At 38.2% G+C, this 20016-nt stretch overlaps 1 protein-coding gene across 5 annotated transcripts in view; it reads left to right on the top strand.

The window, feature by feature from the left end:
* sipa1l1 (signal-induced proliferation-associated 1 like 1) overlaps positions 1–20016 on the top strand; it is a 124699-nt gene that overhangs the window by 38613 nt on the left and 66070 nt on the right. For 4 of the 5 annotated variants that reach the window (XM_088648384.1, XM_088648379.1, XM_088648382.1 and 1 more), the window contains exon 2: positions 3401–3528. The gene's annotated coding sequence lies outside the window, so the exon portion shown is untranslated. Of the gene's footprint in view, positions 1–3400; positions 3529–16072; positions 16352–20016 lie in introns of all 5 variants that reach the window. The other variant, XM_088648380.1, reaches the window with a different exon arrangement.

Below are 20016 nucleotides of genomic sequence, written 5' to 3'. Positions count from 1 at the left end.
CAAGCAAGTGAAATAACAACAATTGATTGTTTTTAAATTTAAAGTATTGATTTTTAGAACAGTTTTGACAGTGGGGGTGGCTGATCACAGTCAGCCTGTCTTCATTATGTTTGATGTCTACTGTCAGGAGTGGATGAACAGAACATTTTTCCTTTTATGTATGAGTGTTGTGGTGCTTTTTTTTCAGGAGTGATCACAGTGTGCAGAGCAAAATTTCAGGACTGTCATAACACAGAGAAAAATGTGCTTTTTCAGGATGAAAGGCTAAACTACTTGCCAACCATTAAAAAAACTTCAAATCAACAGTTTGTACCTTCCCATAAATCCTCTGCTTTCCCAAAAAACTATTTCTTCACCAGTCACTCTTTGAAGCATCACATTTTTCAGTAGGCACAAAAGACTGTACTGTGTTTCACTAGCCCTTTGTGTTATGTCCTGAGAAACTGCTGTAATCGACAACATCTATGCCTAATAACCCAGCCTTTCAACCATCAACCATCCATCTCATTCCAAACACATTCTTGGAAATATAGTCTCTTCTATTATGTATTACATGGGAGAACTAGACTTTAGCATGCAGGGTTATAAAGGCTTCTTAACATGACTCATAATACACTCCCTCCTTAAGCTTGCTCCATTTTCTGTCAATATAACATTTATCTCTGGATAGGAAATATCATACAAGAAAACCCCAAATAGGTCTTGTCCTAATGTTCTGAGTGAGTTTTATCAGTACAGTGGCAATCAAACATCTGTCCAAGTTCCCCATTTTACTTCTCCTAGCTGTAATCGCACCTGACAGATCTGTCTACATCCTTTCACAGAGATTCTTCTTCTCAACTTCTACATCAGAAAGGCATCAAAAAACAAAATTGTACTTGAACTAGATCAATGCATTCACCCAACTCAAGGATTGACTACTAGTTTCCCCCTAAGTATCTTTATTCATTAAAATGTTGCTAACAGCTGTATTTTCCTTTAAATTTGATGTCCAGATTTCCATCTTTTAGCCCTCTTTTAATATTTACCCATCAATCCATTTTCTAACCACTTTTTCCAGTTCAGGGTCATGGAAAAGCTGGAGTCTGTCCCGGCAAGCAACAGGCACAAGGCAGGGTACACCCTGGGTGAGACACCAGTCCATCTCAGGCAGACACACACATATTCAAACCAGGGCCAATTTTCCTATAAGCAAATTAACTTGGGACTGTGGGAGAAAACCTGAGCACCTGGAGGAAACCCACGCGAAGCTGAGGAGAACTCCACACAGATATCACCCCAAGGCCAGGATTAAGCCAAAGGCCTCAGATCAGTGAGGCAACAATGCTAACTACTGTGCCACCATGCTTGTCCTTATTACCCACCCCTTCTCACTTTTTCTTTGCCTTTCCCCAGACCTTTGTATCTCATCCCTGCTCTCTTCGACATTTCTCCATATGCTGCAGAGAAAACGTCTGCAAGTCTCTTAAGTTTGGTCCAAAAAATGGAACGAAATCTTCATGTTACGAATGTATAACACAAGGATATGTATTTCTATTATTTAATTAACCAAATGATCCAACACTGCAGAAATAGGGGAGTTTTGTGACTCGTCACCACTTTCTTTTACGAGACAGTATAGAGAAATGATAAAGTATGAATGAGCAGTATGAATTTAAATCAAGGGAAGCCATTGAGAATTATATAGTGCATTTAAGTTTGCGTCCAGTTTTGGTCACTATGCTTCAAGAAAAATTGTTGCTGATTTATAGGAAGTATAAAGAGGAGCAATCTAATTCCTGCCTGCAGGAATGTTGTACTTCGACAGACTAAAGACAACTGAATCTTTTTAGTGTGGAGTAGAGTGTACATGTGGCCTCTTGATCTCTTTTCTTTATATTATTGTGGTCAGTAATTCAAGTAGACAATTTTTGAACATTGGTGTTCCTGTGTTTACAAAGCTACAGATTTATGATAGAAGAACCTTTTTATTCATGTTGTAGAAAATGTCATGCAATGAATCATGCAATTAACAAGTTTATATGGCTCTTATTTCCTGCTTTAGTTTCTTCAAATATTTGGAACAAATATGCTTAAGAAGGGTGATGTGTTTTGATGACATTTTAAACAAGCACTTAAAATGTGTACGATACCACAGGGTTCCTTCAGGACTCATTCAGAAAATTGATTTTAAATTTAATAGTAATCTTATGGGGAAAGATCAAAATCAAATGTATGTGTAGTACAGAAGTAATAAAGATCAAAAAACACTTTCCTGAGAGGACTCTCTTCCTGAGTATCCTGAAAGGACAATTTCTTGAGACTTGACCATTCATCCAGAGTTTCTTCATTTATATATTAGCTAGTTGATACTACATGTAATGTTATCATTGTTTCATTGCATTTTGAAATATTTAATATTTTTTGTCTCTTTTGGTGTTTCAAGTTGTGGTTTCTTTTGTATTTGTCTTAATGTACTTGTGGGCATTGATACTGCCTTTCAAAATAGTACATTCCTACTCATTCTTATGATATAAGCTGCTAGAAAATGATTTTCCGTTCTCATGTAACAATACACATTTTGACCTTAAACCTCATAGGTTTTTCATCATTACATGCCACTGAAGGTTGTGCTGAAGTTGTGCCCAGATTTGACATGCTTTTGCGTGTTTTTGCTTGCCTCAACTGTGTGAGAATTGTATTTCTATTTTGGAAGTTCCTTGCTACATAAATCTTTTTCAGTGGAGTGGACAGGAGTGATGCATAACCCTCATTGCAGAACTCTACATGAAGGTTTTATATCTTGTAGCTCCTCTTGTTAGTTCAACACCACTTAGTTAATGAAAGTTTTCTTGTAATTTCAAATGACAGGACATGTTTGCTGAAACCTTCTGAAGACATTATAAGATACTATATATAGTGAATGAGCTTGACCTGGTCTTTGGCAGCCTTCATAAATGTTGCAGTAATACGGTTCAGTTGTATGTGCCTATATAATTAAAAAAAAAGATTTTTAAAAGCAAATTTCTGATCTGGATTTTCTTGAAATGCATGAAAAAAGGAGTATTAATATGTTCAAAATCTGGTTAAAATATAGATGCCCAAACGCACATTAAGAGTAATATAGTAAATGCCTAGTCAGTCATTTTAAATGTGTTTTTTTAACCACAGAAAATTGGAAGTGGAAATAGTTGTATTTGGTACTTTTCTACATGAGCAGCATACGCTATTTACTGTAGTTCTTGGCACACATTAAATACCTAGCAAGTATATTCCAGTCAACGCAAGTTAATTCCGGATGGAGAACAAAGTTCTGTCAGTGATGGCTTTTATAGTCTGTATGGAGATCCCTGATTTATTAATTTAGTTACCTCAGACTTTGCTCCTGTTAAATTTTTATTGGTTCCTCCTTTTCTTTCAGATCCATCAGAAAGGATAAAAGAGCAAAGATGAGCCTGGATTGAGGCTTGAACCTTCCTGTGAGTTACACAACTGACCGAATACTGGCAGATACCACCAAGACTGCAGTGCGCTGTATTTAGGATAGAGGTATGGTTTTCAGACCGCACTTAAATCATTTGAAAAACATAACCGCCGTACAGGAAGTGGACAAAAAACCTGAAAACATCAATGTCAATTAATTGGGCATTTCAACCACTATCAGAAGGAGGGGTGCAGTACCTTTCTTGTACTGCAAACATGATCAGCCCAAGCCTGGTTGGTGGAGGTGGATAAGGCATTGCTTCAGAATATACCCACTTCTAACCCATGAGTGCTTGATTGGGTTCAAATTGGATGATTGAGAAGTCCATGATGTATGGATAGCATCAGTACCATGCTCATGAAACAATGCAGTATGCATTTCCACCTGCCGTTGCCCTTTACTGATGTCTTTCCTGTGTGGTTGTCCTTATTTTCCATGTACTTGGTGCCCTTCATTTACTCAAGTTTGCATTTTTTTTGTCCGCTACCTGCAGGCTAAGTCCACATGCCTTCAGTCCTGTCAGAAATTCACTGACTCACCATGTTTCTGGACCTCGGGATGTTTCTCTTCTGCTGCAAGGCTCTCTGCTTTGTTCCTTGATGCACATTGGAACTCGAATGTACCCTGCTTTTATTGTGACTTGAGACTAAAAGGATAGGAAACTCTCATCACCAAACTATTTTTAACTATTTTCCTTTCTTTTATTTTTTTTTGTGCCCACATCATTGATATTAATTTAGTCTATACATAGTTTTGCATTGACTATGATGATATTTATAATCTGCTTTGTTAATCTGTGTGTACCAAACATTAATATTTTTAGTAACTTGAAATTTCAGAGGATTAACTGTTAAGCACGAAGGAGAGGAATTCAAAACCTAAGCAAGTTTCAGACTAGCTTTGTTTAAACTGGATAATTCTGACCAGGTCTGTCCATAAGTACAGAGGTTTTGTTCTACTTATAGAGATGCATCTCCTGGGTGATTGGTGCATTTCAATACAAGAGATAGTAACACAGTAGTTGCAAAGTCTCTAATTTATTTAATTTGACTGAGGATTGTCATTTATTTCATATAATTATTTCACTTTGCACAAGGAAATTGTTTTACTTAGGTTTGTGTGAAGGCTCTGCAAATTGTAGACTTGCATTTCCAGTTTGTGAAAATGACTGGTGTAATAAAAAATGGCATTCATGTGCTTCGGTTCTCGTGTTATGCACACAGATCTGTAGTTTGTCCTACTATCCAGAACCTCATCTGAATTTTCAAATGGTTAAAAACATGTGGTAAGTAGATGATACATATTCTAATTCTAATATTAAAAAAAAAGAATTTATGAAGGTTGTAGTAATTCACAGTAAATCTGATTATAATTTGTTACTGCTATAAACCAGTTTTTCCTGTATGTTTCCTTTATGCTTTGCACGAAAGGTGTAATATTTAACCCAGTACAATATTTAATCCACAAAATCTTGTAATTTGAAATTGTGTGATTTATGATCATGCCAAAGGATTACAATGCAAATATAATCTGTGCACGGAAAGTGAAGACTGCAGAAACAAAAATTTGCATTTACTCAGCCCAGTGTCTTGTTTTTAATCTGGGATTGACACATGAAGTATAGTATTGAAGCCAGCTGGTACAGCAGGATTGTTGAGGAATATGTCCTTAGAGATCCGTCTCTCAGAAACTGGTGTTTCTAAACATGGTATTGCAGAGCTTACGATGCATTTTCACACAGATTCTCCGTCGCGTCTTTAAATGAAATAGTGTTCATTCAAATGAACATTTGTGCCTGCCACATTTGATATTTTTTCCACTGCACCTTAGTTAGCATGTGTATATCGACATCATATCTAAATCTTGAGTCTTTGGATTGGTTATGTTCTCTCTCTCCCATTCTTTGAAGAGATACTTTGCTTTCTTTTGTTTTACCAGTACCTATTTCAGTGTAGTCTTGTGCTTCAAGCAGTGTTCGAACCAGACCGTATGACATGGTTAGCAGGTTTTCTCCAGTCTACAGAGAAAAAAAAATGTTCCCTTCCATACTGTTAGTGTTAATCTCCTGGGATACATTTTGTTCTCCACAGTATGAGAAGCTGATTTAATAAAACATTTAGCACCACAAACATGTACATGAAGTGTTTTTTTTTGCCATAATTGTTACATAAGAGTTGTTTTTTGGCAGGAATAATCGGAAAATAATCTCATGGCGTATTTATGCAGGAGTTTGGAATAATGTTGTACATATTTAATACCGTAATAAAAACCGTCTGGCTGTGAGTGGGTGTTTTGCAAGGAATTGCTTCTAGTGGTGAAATGTGCTTGATTTTCCATTTTCTCCATTCACAAACCCTATGTTCTTCTTTGTGAAAATATATATAAAGTCCGTTTACTGCTTTTTTTTCAAATCACTCGCTTATTAGGGATTCTAAATGTCTTGGTATAAAACAATCTTCAGACAGCAGCAGACACTGAATATTTGCAGTTTGTCAGTGAAAATGCTGAACTGCAGAATGTCTGTTTTTTTACATAAATTCTTTACTATGTAATTGGACACACGCAGTGTTCCCCCCCAAAAAAACCTTGCAGCTTTATTTGCACTAGTTGAATTTATGCTTTGGACTGCCATTGTCCCTTCTTTCATCTCATCATTTTAATTAACACTCATACCATCAAATTAAAGTTGAGAGCTCAACTTTACAAAGGAGGGTGAGGAGGTGGCAGGAGGGGGGCGGGGGTGTTCACATTAATGCATCCACAGCTGATCTGAACTTTCAAAAGTTTGCTCAAACAAAAGAGCCGTTGTGCAAAATCGCTGAACAATGGCTGATCGATGGAAATACAGTAGTTCTTCTTTGTTAATAAAGGCTGTGGCAGGGAAGGTGATGCGTCTGAATCATTACAGGTCTAAGGGGCAGTTAGTGAGAAAATGATGAAACCTGTGGCTGCTGCTAAAGGCTTACACTGGGCTGTTTTTTCCACCCAAGCTTTTAAAAGAGTTTGTGACTGTGTGGCTCATTATCTATCAGTCTTGTTCTGCAGTAGATACATTTGTACACTTGATTTGCTGTAGATATATCTGAATTGGACTTTAAAGTCCTTTACTTTAAAGGGCTGTTTCTTTGTTTCTTTTGAAAACTGGAAGATTGAAAGTGGGCCTTATTGACAGGTGTCACTGTTGCAACCAGTTTTACGCATTTTATGAAGGTGGCGGCCTGATAGCACTTCTCTGGTGCCCTCTGTGTGCGTGTGGGAGTACATGCATGTACGTGTACCCTGCAATACACTTGCATCCTTTAATATGTGTTAGTTTTTAAACTGAAACCCATTTCACTTTAAGGTATATGTTTGAGATTGATGATTGAATCCACCCTTTTAGGATGTCTGAAAATCCTATTTAATTTTTGGAAAAATTGATCATGTTAAGACCCTTTAAGAGCTTGGGATCCTCATCCTAAGAGCAACCAGATACCTTCTGGGGTTTTAAGGGAATGTCATGCACTGACAGGCTGAAGGAACTAAACCTTTTTGGTCTTTAGTGGAGATGCTTTCGTGGGGACCTGTCAAAAGTTTTCAAAATCCTCAAAAGTACCGACAACGTACTGTGTGGGTTTCTTAACCGCAAACACCAAAACATGAACCAGAGGTCACAAGTGGAAGGGGATTTAAAACTGAGAACAGAAGGCAGTTCTTACCCACTGGGTTATGGGAATATGAAAAAAGATTATCCAGTGATGTTTTTGAAGCTTGTACCCTGGTGGTTTTTGTGAACCTGGCTGGATACGATCTTTGGATCAATTAGCTACTCATGTGTCCTTTTTAGCTTAGTGGCTGTAGCGATACGTGTACATAACAGCCCACACAGATGTGTGTATACAAGCAACGCAGCTAACGTGCTTAAAGTAGCTTCGACTTATTTAACCCAGGTTTTTCCCATTTGTTTGGGATCAAAATAATGCTGTAAGGTGACATAATTCCTGCAGGATTTATAACTGAGAAGATTGACTCTTTAAACTTTGGCTTGAGTCCAGCTCTGTGTGAGTATGTCTGTGGTTGTGTATGAATGTGCTGAGCATCCAACTGATTTTTCACGCGCTGGGCCATCTGTGGACTCCCAGTCGACTGACAGATCTCCTGATTCCCCAAGGCAGAGATTAGATGAAATTCGCCCACCCTTGGCTCTCTCACAATACTGCAGAATGAAGTCCTAATGATGGTGTATTGGCCTTTGTCTAAAGCAAATGTGCTTTCGCATGACACCCACAGCTTTGAAATTAGCAGGTACTGAAGCAATCACTGAAGCTCTTAAATTCTCTTCCTCGACCTGGGGCCTATACTCGACAAAAACATTCAACGCAGTACTCGGTTTACAGTTGTGCTTTATACAAACAAAAGCAAGCAGCTTTTTTGGAAAAACAGACAGTTTCAGGTGTGGATGTGGAAGGTTCTGATGTAAACTACTTGGCTGTTTGAGAATAAATTGATTAAAATGCTTTTTTTTGGAAAGAATTGCACGTAAGTGCATTGGAAAAGCAATTTGTTTAATAGAGAGAAGAAAGCTTTTAATAGGTTTGTGATGCAAATTAACCTCGAAATATGCAGCATCAGATCTTGCAATTTAAAGATGTAAACAATGATCTGTGTCTAATATTCATTATGATTTCAACTCCACTCCAGGTATACTTTTTTCTGAAAGATATCACCATATTGGCTACTTTTGCTGGTCTAATGTTTTCTGTATTACAAAGATTTTGATAATTTAGATATTCAGTGATACCAACATTGAAACAAAAAGGTGTCACAAAAAAAGTCCACTCTGTTGCTGTGCTGTAAGGATCCTGTGAAGTCACACACTAGTAGGATGTGGTGACCTTTTTCAGTAGCACTCCAGAGTATAGCAAGGATGGCTCTCTGCCAGCTTTGTGTAGCTCGTCTCACTTGACTTGCTTTTTTATTCTTGAAAGGCGAGGGACTGCTGTCATGCACAATGAACTTGCCGAGTTGCAAGTTGATAATGCAATATTTATGAGTGAGTCTACAGAGTCCATGATATCATAATATTTGTTTTTTTTATGATTGACTCGACTTGTGTTTCTTCTGTATCTGCTAAATGTTTCACTGCTGTGTTTTTCCCTTTACTATCAAACCAAAAAGTGTGGCCAAATAAATGGAAACGCCATGTATGTTGAAATCAAGTGCTTCCACAAAAGTGTGGCTAAGAACTCCAAAACTCTTGAGTTCCTGCTTGGTTCCAACAGTGAAGAATTCTGGTGGTTCTTGAATGTTGTGGTACACTTTTTGCTGGCATGTTTTGGGTGTGGTCATTATCTGAGAAGGCATGATCGATGCTATTGACTACTTAATAACATTGAGTGATTATCTTCACCCATGTTGCAGTATTTGTTTCCCTCTTGGAGTTGTACCTTTCAGGGTGACAATGCCCTCATCCACAGAGCCCGGTGTGGGTTGTCCAGTGATTTGATGAGTGAGCACTGATGTTATTTATATGCCATGGCCTTCTCAGTCACCAGATCTGAATCTAAATGAGCATTTATGGCATATTCTGGAAAGACACCTGTTATGGTGTTTTCTATCTCCATTAGCCATTTATGGCTTTCTCATGGATGAATGGTGCCACATCCCTTCTGGAGATTGCAGATTTTCAGAAGCTGGTAGACTCTCTTCGGTGGCAGGTATATGTGGCACTGGCTGCATGTGATGGCCTGATGCCCTATTTAGTGACTTTGCATTGGCATGGTGTACACACAACATCTTAACACTTGCTTATTTGGATAACCTAAAATCTAATAGTGTTTCTAGTATTCCATTATTCATCTAGATGGTTTTCTGTCCTTAGTGTTGTCAGTCTATCATTAATCCATAACTGAATTCACAATTCATTGTATGAATTGTACTCATAAATCAATAGCGATATTGGGAATACAGGGAATGCTTTTTAAACCATTGCCTTTGATCACTCTGGATTTGAGTGACCTACTGGTACCCCATGGTACCCCTGAACTCTCTTATGCAATGTGGCTTTACCATTCCTTTAATTCTTCCCCAGCTCAGTGAAAAAATCATGTTCTGACACAGCCTCTCAAACTGTATGAAAAATATGCGTTATTGATGTTCGTTTCCTTGACAACTAAAGCTTTGTAGAATAAAAATGAAAAGAGAGCATTATGGAGTCGGAGGTTATCGGCATGAGAAAATTACAGGCAATAGGTACCATAATAACAGCATTCGAGGATGGACTTGTTTTTAAGGTCCTGAGGGGAAAAGGCTAATCTGCCTTTTTTGAAAGGAGAAAATCCTTTAAAAAAATTATGTGGGATTATTTGTATTAAACCACTTGTTGCATGAAAAGTTTTGCCAATGGTCATTTAGGGTTGTTTTATCAAGACTACTTTATCCAGTAAATGTTTTTTTTTTAATCTGTAGGTATGGACATTGACAATTTGTCTTGCACAAGCATACATATCTTTCAATTACAATTAAACCAATGAAGGGAGATAACTCCATATTAAGTGGACTCCTAATAAATGTTTTGGAGCATTCATGAAACCTCTTCTTGCTCATTGATGAAAAAACCCAATTATTTTTTGTTTTGGTCCTGTACTAGGGACAAAGCTCCTGCCCACACACACAGGAGTTAATGCCAAAACAGTTTTGTCAGCTTAGTTTCACTGCATTAACGTCAGTACTCGCTAAGTTGAAACAAAGCTGTTATGAGCTTTATTTGCTGTCCTTTCTCTTGACTATTGCCTTATGAAATTGATTTTGTCACTCATGTTTATATTACATGACAAGGTGTTGGATCTGACAAACAGATCTTAATTTGTGTGTTGTAAAATGGGAGATCACAAAATTAAGGACTTAATGGCAATAGCACTATGAAATCCCTCTTTTATACCTTTATGTCAAAGAATTAAAGTATTTGTGGACATTGATAACCATGAATTTAACATCTGTTTTTTGTTTTATTTATTGCAGTTTGGTTTCTGTTTATTGAACTCTTGCCAGAAAGTACATTTTGTTTTAAACAACCATGTGAAAGATATGACCTACTAATACACAAATATTGCTGTAAATGAGGCGATAGAGAATGCTGCATATTTCCTTTTGCTAACCAATTCAAATCTAGAGATAGAGAAAAGGAAATGGGAGCCAATTAACCAAACACAAAAGGCTTGCTAAAGATTGCTTCATTGACTTTACAAACAGGATTCTTCTTGACTTTTAAAATTACCACATTCAATATACATGTTTTTTTCTCCCTTCACAGTGGGCCATACCAGTCACTTGTTGGCTATTCTTGACCTTTGCACCTTTTAATTTGTAACAATTTATTTTTCATTTGATGTAAAAATATTACTCACTTGCAGTTTTGCTTTCCCTTTACTTTTCAGATCTTATTACAGAGTGCTAGGGGAGACGTTCCATAGGAACAGCTATTATTTCTTGATACGCTTCTAGACTTATAACCTGTGAGGTCTTAGAGGTTTGACTTGACTGGCTGTGAGTGACCTATCAAAGAAAAATGTGCTGAGAATTTCTCTTTGTACGTTACTAAGTTTCTGCTCCTTTAAAACTCCATATGACTAAATGGGACCAAAACAAGAAAAATGCGATAAGCCATTCTCATTGACAATGAGCCCAAGTCTGTGGGGATTTTAAATTAACTTCAAGAAGCTCATTCTTGCTAAATGTGGTGTGTGGACAGCTTGATCACTTGCTCTCTCTTAGAATATTAGTGCTCCTTTGTATGTGTTCATTAGTGCTATCGTGCTGTCCTATATTGTTAGCCATTCCAGGATGATTACTGTTACTTTTTACTGTTTAATTTGAATGATGAGTTTACATGTGAACATTTGGATGCTTTACAGAAAAAGTTGACCCATATCAATAATATTAATTGTGTAACCAAACCCATTTATTTAATCCATTTCTTGTTTGAATGCAGGATGAGAAAGGGTAACAGACTTTATAGATTTTTACAGTGTTTTTATCTTTCCCAATGCTCTGATCTGCAGTTTGTGCCTGTTTTATATACAGATGATATTTGGTGCACTGAGATTGACTGGTAGGAAACAATCCTCTCTGTTTCCGGGAGGCCTGGTGTGGTGTGTGGCCTGCATGCATCCCCACACTCCCAGCAAGAGGAAGAGCAGCCACTGGCCAGCAGCCAGACAGCTGCCGTGTCTGGCCTCAGCTGAATGTTTAAACAGCTGTTTGTTAAACACTGAAGTGTACACAGCTCCATAAAAAGTCTCCAGTAATTAAACAAGAAAAAAATGGTTTGTTTTCATGACAGGCTCATTTCAGTATACTGTTATAGCACATTGCAAAGCAATTGTCGTCCTTGGGAATCTTGCTTGTTGTGTTTAACCTCTCACTTTCTTGCTGCATTACGATTGCAAACAGTAGCTTAAAAAAACTCATTGCACTGTGATAAGCCATTTTTCTTTATGAAAGAGGTCTTAAAAGGCTTATTTTAGTGGGATTTACTGCCCACTTGAAACTTATTAAACTGTTCTAGACTGTTTTTATATGATGCTAAATCCCCCCCCCCCCCGCAAATTTCAAACAATTATCCTTTACCTTGTGAATTGTATCATCTGGTCTCTGTCAAGTGGTAGTTAGCCGGTGCTCATCTCTGTCTCACGCTGTGACTGAAATTACACAGAGTATCCTTGATAGATATGGCTGACAAGGATTCAGACCATAATCGTTGGAATCCAGACAGATTCTAAAAAGTCTAGTCCAGAACATTGCAGAATTAAAATCTATAGTGTCAGAAAATCCCTGTGCTTTTGCGCTGACTGTAATTCCGAAGACGTGCATCCCCGTTCTTCATGACCTGATTTTTTTGGGTCTTTCTCCTTTGAAATTTGCAAGAAACGTATCCTAAAAGGGGCAGCATGGGGGCACAGCTGTTAGCATTGATGCCGCGCTGCTCTGGGTTCAGTAGGGTTTGTGTGCGTTCTCCCTGTGTTAGCGTGTATTTACCGCAGGTGCTCCAGTTTCCTTCCTACAAACTAAAGACATACTGGTAGGTTTAATCGGCTTATAGAAAAAATGGTCCAGTTGTGAGTGTGTGCTCTGCGATGGATTGACATTCCATCCAGGGTGATCCAGCCTTGCGCCTGTTGTGTGCTGGCATACTGTAGGTTCTGGCCCCTCAGCAGTACTGAATAAAGTGGTTAAAAAATGGATGGATGATGAATCCATTCTTGATGAATGTCTTAAAGGACAGGTAGCTTATAAAAACACAGAACAAGATGTTCTAATTAATGCACATTGTTAATTTTTATCAGCCATTTCAAAACCTTTTTACATTTGAATGATTTGATTTATGTCATGGAAATTCCTTGAAATGTGAAAGTAGTGTTAAAAAGAAACTACCATGCTCTAAAATACTTTATATGTGGGTCTACATGACATACACGTCTTCATCATTTACCTTTCTTGGCAAATTTGACTTTCTAAAGCCTGCAGTTGAAGTTTCCAGTTGTAAGAGAGTATATTGACTTAGAGAAGGCATAGTTTTAGATCTTCTGTTTCCCTTTCAATTTCTTAAGCCTCAAGATATTTAAATAATAGTGTGTGCTTTTGTTTATACATCTGATCTAATCTGTATTTTGGGAAGTGTTTTTGAATGTATCGAGCCCAGTTTACTGTTCGGTGTGTTTTGGAAAAAGGGGCCCATGCCCTTATTTCTTCCAGAAAAGTTGCTTGCTCACACTGCAAGCTACTTTTGAGTTGCAACTCATTTCAGGACATAGCCCGGTTTTGAAGGAGACACCAGGTTGATTAATGGTTAGAGAGGGCAAACAAGCAGCTGTTTTAGGGAAGCGTGTAATTTTCTTGTCTCATTGAGAACAGAGGGAAGTTCAAGATTTAATAAAAGACTTGCTAGCTGAGTGCATGTCAGTGTATGAGAGCATACAGAATGGAGTGGGTGGGTTGGATGTTTAAGCCGCAGACTGACGATTGTTGACCAGAGATTAATACAAAAAGTCCCTTTCCATTAAACTAAGTCATGTCTTCTTTTGACATCTCATCCAGAACATCCACATATGGATAACAGCCTTTTTTGAGAAGAATGGGAATGACAAGAAAAAATCCTTTCAGATGTTATGGGGTGCTGCTGAGTTAGTCGGTATGGTCTGTGGGACTTTTTGAAAAAAGTCTCATTCCTGCCAGTTGTCGAGTGCCATCTGTCATGTCAGAGCTTTAAAAACAAGCTGACTTAACTATTTTTATATTTTAAAAAGGTAAGTTATTACCTGGGAGGTTAAGCAATTACACCAACTGTGCTTTTAGCGATTATACTGTAAATATTGAAGTAAAGTGATTAAGTGAGTGCCCATTTTAATTGTGACAGATTGGCATTTTGAATGATGACAAGTGGTACAGTTTTTCTACTTTCTCCTAGTCACTGATTGACATATCCAGAGAAGGTATATTTGAAATGAAACAGCAAGTTTCCCTGCATTGAAAATAATTGATTTTCTTTTCCAGTAAGATGTGGTAAAGAATAAGTGAAATAAATTAAGTGAGTTAACACCCCAGTTCCTTTATTCCAGAATTCCCTTTTTTCATCCCGCAGGTGCATGGTGGACAGTTTAGGTCTCTTCTTTTAATTGCGTTTTAGATTTGATTTTTCTCAGGCTTCTTTTTAACATTTGACTTTCTTAGTTTTTTTTTACCCATAGTTAAGAGTTGCTCGATGTACTGTAACCTCACAGTACTTTGTGAAACTTGTCTGGTGCTCTGCAAAGCCTATTTCTGGAGTGGGTTGGCTCCCTTTAAAGCCATCTTCCTAAATGCATGTCAGACCACTGCACTAGCTTTTCACACTGGCTCACATGAGAAAGTAAGTGCCTCTTATTGCACAGGAGAAGCTATCATCTATCACTTATGGCACGGAGTGAAAAATGATTTCATTTCAGTCTGAGGCTTTGTCCTGCATCGCTGTGCTCAATTTTGGTTGCTGCCAGCTATTTAGAATTGCCTTTTCTGGGGATGCAATATCATTTTGTTTTGTTTTATTAATAAAAAACCTGATCCTGTAGTTCATATACTGTATATTATGATTTTAAAGTATAGATCTAATCTAATAGATCTTTTACACATTAAAAAAAGATTTGTTACAGCACAGAGAATCAGTTAAGCACCATAGTTGTGTGTTCCTATACTGTATTTCTCAAAACAATTTTAAGTCAAGCTTGCGAAATTATGCTGTTTGTAAGAAGATGTTTCCCTTTGGCTCTTATGTAAACAGGAAGGATTTCTTTGCTCTTGTGTCTGGTCACAATGGGCATTCACACTTGTTATCAGATGACAGCAGTTACTGTTTTTATAGTTTTGAACCCCCACGTGCTGTTCGCTGGCTCTTTTGGATGTCTTAGGCAACTCTTCCTACTAACTTTCCACAGCAGAACTACTCTTCTGACTTCTGACTTTTCAAGCAGCACAGTTTGGAAAAGGCAAGGTTTTGAAATGTTATGTAATTGAAGATGCACAAATTGAGGAATAGGGCTTGCTCAGAGCACTCATGACAGCTCATATTCCCGGTAGAAGAAGGATTAGCATGATGACCTTACGGGTTGGTCATGAGTGGTTGTGTGGAAGAAAAAATTAGTCATGGCTCCACCCAGTGGACGTGTATGCATTGTTCTGCTAGGTACCCAATTCGAATGTACAAATAAGGCATTGTTGTAACATCTGTCAGTCTAGCAGAAGTATTCTTCCCACAGAACTAATGATACAATATTTTCAACTTTGTCCGCAGTCAGAAAGGAATGTTGAAACTAGGTGATATCGGTGCTTATGTGTTGTGACATTTCTGTAAAGGTGTGAAGTCAATTGAATTTCCTAAATAGATGTAATTTAATGACCACAGTGGTTTAGTTGAGTATGTGTTAGAGAAAACATTTACAGAAGTAAAATAACTATTTACATGTTCTGTTGTTTTTTAAATGATTTTATCTGTGTCCATCAGCCGCTGTTACCTCGGAATACTTAAATGGGATTTGACACAGATACTGCCAGATCAGCCTGTGTTTTCACCAGTACCAGTCCCCTTCAAATTTAATTTTCTGCTTAAAACTTACTAGGAGTTTAAATTCTGGTTCAGGTATTCTTTTTTTCAGATACAACATTCTTAATATTTGCTACTATTGGGTCCTGATAACTTCAGAGTCGGAGCTACTACTTTTAATCAAATTAAACGTTTTGCTTATGTGGTGTTTTATCTGAATACGTATCTAAGGTCTGTTTTCACTGCTGCATCGTATGTTAGAGAGAAAATGTCTTTCTGTTACTGTTATGCTGCTTTATAAAAATTCGTAATTGGGTCATGCCGAGCTGGTTAAGGCCACTCAAGGCCTTAGGTCAACAAAGTGGGCTAACCATTTCTGACCCCTTAAATAATGTTTTTTTCAATGAGATTGTTGTCTTGAAACTTTGGCAGTTCTCAATTCCTATTACTAAAAGCTCTTTTCTTGGAACTAACTGCTGCTTTTCCCTAGTTAAAGCAAATGACAAGGAGTAACCCTGTGTGGGATAGTACAAGAAGTGTGATTTCTGCATACTCAGGTGAAATGCCCAGAAGACTGGCTCCCAGGCTGAACAGTGCAAAGCCTGCTGGAGGAGGATGGCATAAGAGACCGAGCTGTTTCCCGTTGTTCAGCTGTGTTTACACAGCTCAGGATGACTCACGGGCTGGTAACTGCCTGGCTTCATTGAGCGCTGGTGTCTCGGTAAGATTCCTGAGGAAACTCTGACAACAAGTTGGAAGCCCAGCCTTTTCCAGACTCTCGAGTTTGAGATCTCAGGAAGCAAGGCCCAGGGAAAACTGAAGGGGAAAGGAACAGGGTGAGTGTTTGTCCTGGCTCTTTGCACCTCCATTCATAGCGTACATCTTTCCAGGGAGAGGCAGAGTTAGTGGAAGAATGGAGAAGGGGACATTTTCCAGATGTGATGTGCTTCATTTGCCGCTGAAGGGTTTGAGTTTTTTCTTGTTCGGTAACCCACCTCTATTTCTCCCACGTTTATTTGAAAGAGGAGCAGGTCCAGCTGTTCTGAAGTTAAGGTTGGTGCATAAAGACCTTTAATTTATGGAAGATCTTTTTTTTTACTTCTATATTTAAATGCACTACAGAGCCACATGAATTTGGAAATAGAGGAACACGGATATTTCCTCAAATTTTTTTCTTCCAGTGAAAAGATGTTTTGAAAAACAATGAAGGTTTTTACCTTTTAGTCCCCCTTACTTATAATGAATATATTAGTTTGTGGGCTGTTTATGCTGCTTTGTTGAAGGTTTGAGTTTTAGCTAAGATAAGTAAAATGAATGATTGTTGGCAGAGGCTCAATACTAACTGTCAGAGGATAAATCAGAATTGACTTGTGCTTGCGGCAGAGCTAAGATGGAAATAGCTTTTCTTTGTTTGACCTGTTTGCATAAAGACTAGTGTATGCTTATTTATTAATAAAATAAATTACTTGAAATTTTTTTAGGGAAAGCGACTGATAACGTTATGTAACAGTGCAGAAAAATAGCTTGGTTCAAACGTGGCTTTCAGTGTGCAATAGGTTGTTAGCAGTATTTGTTCAGCTGATATGTGGCACAGCATAATGGTCATGATGTACATGATGAAAAGCCAGCTACTTCAAGACACTCCAGGTTACTTTCAGTTATGTTTTGGCACTGATAGCTGTGCAATCTTGCAGTGAAGAATGTTTTTAAAAAGAATGCTTTGCTTTGTTTTGATTGCGAATTACTGCAGTCTTAAATGGATTTGATAGCAGCTTCTTGAAAAGCCTGATCTTTGGCACCTCACCAGCCTTTGCTTCTCAAACCCTCTGAATTACATGGTGCAGGCTGTTTTTCAGCCACTCTGTTAATTATACTGCTGGGTATCACTGCTATTTTTGTCTTCTCTGCGCTTGTTGCCTTGTCAGTGTTGCTAGGGCCCTTTGGAAATGAGAATGATTTTCTCAAGGGGAGTCTACTTGCTCAATAACAAATACATGTTTAATTCCTGACACTTGGAAGATATTAGTCCACGTTTATATTTGCATGGGGACATGTGCTGTAGTTTGCATGTTCTTACTCCCAGACCACCTGTGTATGACAATAACACAGGGAAGCACTGTTGCCCTCAGCCTGCCACTGCTCTGCTTAATCAATTAGAAAAATTGGTGAGTTGGCTGGATCCTGCAAGGTCATGGAATAGGGCTTATGAAAGTTTTGACTATTGAAGTCTTAGGGTGGGTTTGTACTCTAGTTCAAATTGAATCCTCCTTTGTGTTGAGTTGTTTTGAAACAAAGCATTGCTCTGTAATCTGGAATGAAGTGAAAGCCACATTCACTTTGCCAATGGAAACTTGATTTTGGAAAATGCTTCAGATGAAATCAGATGCTCACAAGATACTGGATTCAGTTTGGTACCAAAGGCCATATTCCCCATAATTATTAATGAGGTTTAAATGGGGGAAAAAAAGGAGATGTTGGAAAAAATTAGGCCAGTAAATACACAAGTCTGAGTTTTCCTTTCTCTTTATCCTTAATAAAACAGCTGCGGCTGTTGGCAGTTAAAACTGGAATTGAGACTTCTAGAAAATAAGATTCTCGGGAATTATACATTGCTTCCTTAAAAACATTTCAGAGTTTTTTTCTGTTTTAATTTATTGAAATAGGAACTATTATTCCGAGTATATTAGGCGACGATAGCGTGCGTGTTCTTGGCTGTATTGTTAATTCCTTTAAGAAACATAGGGGATGTCTTTTTCATATTTGATACTTTAGAGGTGACTTTTGAAGCTGTAATTCCATTTATATGAAGTGAAAGATAACTTTAGGGGAGGCCTTATGAATGCTGTTCTATTCTAAAAATGTAATATGCTCTTGAGAAGCATTTCATATTTCATAATGTATTTCATTTTGAATTTTCTCTTCGTAAATATATTGGAGGTAACCTGTGATTTTGTATTCGTTTGTGACCACTCCAAGTGGATGCTAAGGTGAGAATTGTTTGTTGGTGAACACATATTTAAGTGAGCTACAAATATCTTGTGCAGTTGAATGAAGGAGGTTCTCTGACCCTGTAATTGTAAATAATGCAAGCCTTCCGTGCTTCACTGAAGATCAGAAAGTTCCATTAGAGCAAGTTGACTTGACCCATTTAAGATGATAGGTTGAGGCCGGAGCTGAAAGGTGTCCTGAGTATGAGTAATGCCTAAATGCTTGCAACACTCAGCACAAGGGTGTTTCAGAGTTGGGTTGCATAAGAGTAAAACATGTGTGTACTGTGAGGGTTTAACTGGGCTTGAAGAAAGGCAGAAAAACAGGACAAAGTCTAACTAGAGACTGTAGCATGAGACTAGCTTTTATATTCAGTGATGTGTAATGGTTGGCTTTAAAAAAATTGTCTTTGAGATAAACATTTTGGATTCATTTATGGTAAATTTTACCGTGCTCAGAGTCTCTTTCAGACACTCTTATGCACCTGCTCTTCTTAAATGGAAATGCATTATTTTGCATCAAACTGCTAGCAATTCACTTTGAAAGGCAAATTCATTTTTGTGACCGTCTGTTCACACTGCCGTCTACAAAATGTTGTTACTTTGCCGTTTTATACTAAAAAATACTTTTGTACCAAAAATGACAACTTCCTGAAGTGTATTGAAATGAGGTTTTGAATGTGAGAACAGGGTTTTAAATGACAGACCCATTCAGAACAGCTTCAAGACAATCGTCAGGTTGTTTTTTGGAGTAGGGCAGTGAGATGGCTTCCAGAACATGGGTTGTTCGTTACATCCAACACTCATGACGGTGTTAGGAAATCCCTCCTGTTCTCAGTCCTTCATCTTAAACCCATTTTAGCCCAGTTTGCCTGCATCTGTTCATCTATTTTACCCCAGCATGCTGGATCCGAGCTATAGGAACCAGGAGCTGCTGTTGTGTCCTACGGCTCTTGTGTCCTCTCTTCAGCTACCTCTGTTAGCTCAATGGCAGCAGGTGTAACAGCCATGGCGGCGGCTCGGACATGGCTCGTTGGTCTTGTGGAGATTGTGGCATTTCAGTTGGCTCTGCCTTTGAGTCATATTCCTCTGATTCAGCTGCGGGAGCTGGCTTGTCGTCAGGATCAGTGTCGATGTGGACTGCGCCCAGGCTAGGGCTAGCTGCAGCTAACCTATCAGCACTGGTTGTTGTAGCACTGGCTGCAACGTTAGCAGTAAGCTGGGGGTCGGGGTCTGGCTCAGGCTGACTGGATGATGATCCAGCAGACTTGAAATAACCTTTCAATCTGGGGATCTTTTTAAGTAGATCCTGCTCACACTGCTCTTTTCAATCCTGTGAAAAACTGTGCTTTTTGTTTCTGCGCTGCACTATCATATTTTCTGTCACACATTTTGATGCTACCCAACCGTAAACTTGCGCCAGAAATGACCCGCTGAGTGGCTCAACAGCGAAACAAAATCCACCAAAATAAAATGAACTCCGAACCCATTCCATCTAACCAATCATCGATTCA

The sequence above is a fragment of the Lepisosteus platostomus genome, chromosome 10, assembly GCF_059453375.1.
Source record: "Lepisosteus platostomus isolate fLepPlt1 chromosome 10, fLepPlt1.hap1, whole genome shotgun sequence".
In the NCBI taxonomy this organism is placed as follows: Eukaryota; Metazoa; Chordata; class Actinopteri; order Semionotiformes; family Lepisosteidae; genus Lepisosteus; species Lepisosteus platostomus.
Note: the sequence above shows the minus strand (reverse complement) of the source record. Positions and strands in the feature narration are given on the sequence as shown.